Raw genomic sequence first — 1,711 nt, 5'->3', positions numbered from 1 at the left:
CATCCTTGAAACCTTTCCTTGAAGTGACAGCAATGAATCTTGTGCACTTTTCCAAACAATTCCCAAACATTTGGGGCCAAAATTAGCTGCTCAATGGCATGCTAGAATGATATTGTTGTGATGGTCCAGGAAGTATGTGAGAGACAAGAGTTTTTTAGGGTGTTATCTTTTATTGGATCAGCTGTATTGGACTATATAGTTGTTCTAATAAAAGATATCACCTTAAGAAATCTTTGCTTCTGCTTAATGGAGACTGTATTCTCAAAAAGGTGAAACATTCAGGAATGCATTGAAGTGGTTCCTTAAATGGAAGTTGCTTAATCAGGATTGTGTCTTGTACAGTTGATTTTATAATAAATTAGGATGAAGAGCGTTGAATAATAATGAATTTACTTGTGGCTCATTAGATTTCCAAAGTCACAAAAGCCCTGTATGAGTCATAATCACATTTTTTTGTTGCTCCTTTTCTGCAGCCTCCAGTTAGAAAGAATCAAGTAGAGAAAGGTGGCGAGGAAGCCTCAAGACATAAACTTACAGGCTAAACATTTGATTTATGTTGAGAGTGGAATAAATTGATGGGGAACAGTGTCTCAGTTCGAAATGTTTTAAGACAGAAACATTGATGGCTTATATTGGATCTAGGATGTTTCCCAAAGTATTTTTTGCCTCTGCTTGGGCCTAAAGACCTAGTTCATGACTTGTGAGCCTATTTTCAAAGAAATCAGGGTTCTTGGATACCCTAGCAAAGGCTTTCTTTGTGAAACAGAGGAGTAGCATGGACTTATTACGTGACAGATTAAGTTGAATAGTTTTATAACTCACCCTGCCAAATGTCTGGCTCTTTTGAACAAATCTAATTTGATTCCTGTTAGTCCTAGACACACATTCAGCAGTATCATATATTGCAAACTCTTATCTGCAAAATCTAAATTAATCCTGACTCTGCCTCCTCCTACACCAAAGTGCTCTGAAGCAGAAGTGAGAATCTGACAGTGAATGAAAAGGGGGGAAAGGCTTTCTGGTGACTGCCTGCTGAGGGCTGCAGCGGGAAGTAGAGCGAAGAGTTCGTCTGAACAAAAGGGCGGCGTGGAGCTGAGGAAGATGGGCAGGGTTTCGAACAACGCTTCTCAATCTTTCCAGGCTTGAATGTACTAGACGCTGCCTTCGGAAAATGCTGGCTTCTAGTTTTCCCTTGTTTCTTAACCAGAGATAAGTAAGAGCAATTCTTACATTGCAAACAACTCAGAAAGACCGCAGCAGGTAGATGGGTTTTCATGCTATGGCTTCCTCTTTGAACTCCCTGTGTGGATCCTACCACGCCGCCGGCACCTCGCAGCACTACCATTGCAGGGCATTGCGCCACACCCGTGAAGGGCTCTCCAAGCACCCCGCGGTCAACGCGTTCAGATTGTCTGCATTTAGTAGCACTCCTGCGTGCCCCAGCGTCCTGCTCCGCACACTTCCAGCACAGCTCCAAGCGCGGCCCCACCTCCACCGCCAGGGGGCGCAGAGCCCCGCCGCACCCCACCACTGCGCCTGCGCGCCACGAGCGCCACAGCGCGGCCGGGAAGTCGGCGCCCCATTGCCTCCTTTCTCCCTCCCTCCTCTCGATTGGCCGCCGGGATGCGCCTCGGCTCTTCCCATTGGCCTCCCCGTTTCCCTCGTGCGCGCTGATTGGCCGCCACGCTCCCCGCAGGCCCTGAGGCGGAGA

Source organism: Alligator sinensis, unplaced genomic scaffold (genome assembly GCF_000455745.1).
Source record: "Alligator sinensis unplaced genomic scaffold, ASM45574v1 scaffold492_1, whole genome shotgun sequence".
Taxonomy (NCBI): Eukaryota; Metazoa; Chordata; order Crocodylia; family Alligatoridae; genus Alligator; species Alligator sinensis.
The sequence above is the reverse complement of the archived record's forward strand: the minus strand, read 5'-3'. Positions refer to the sequence as shown.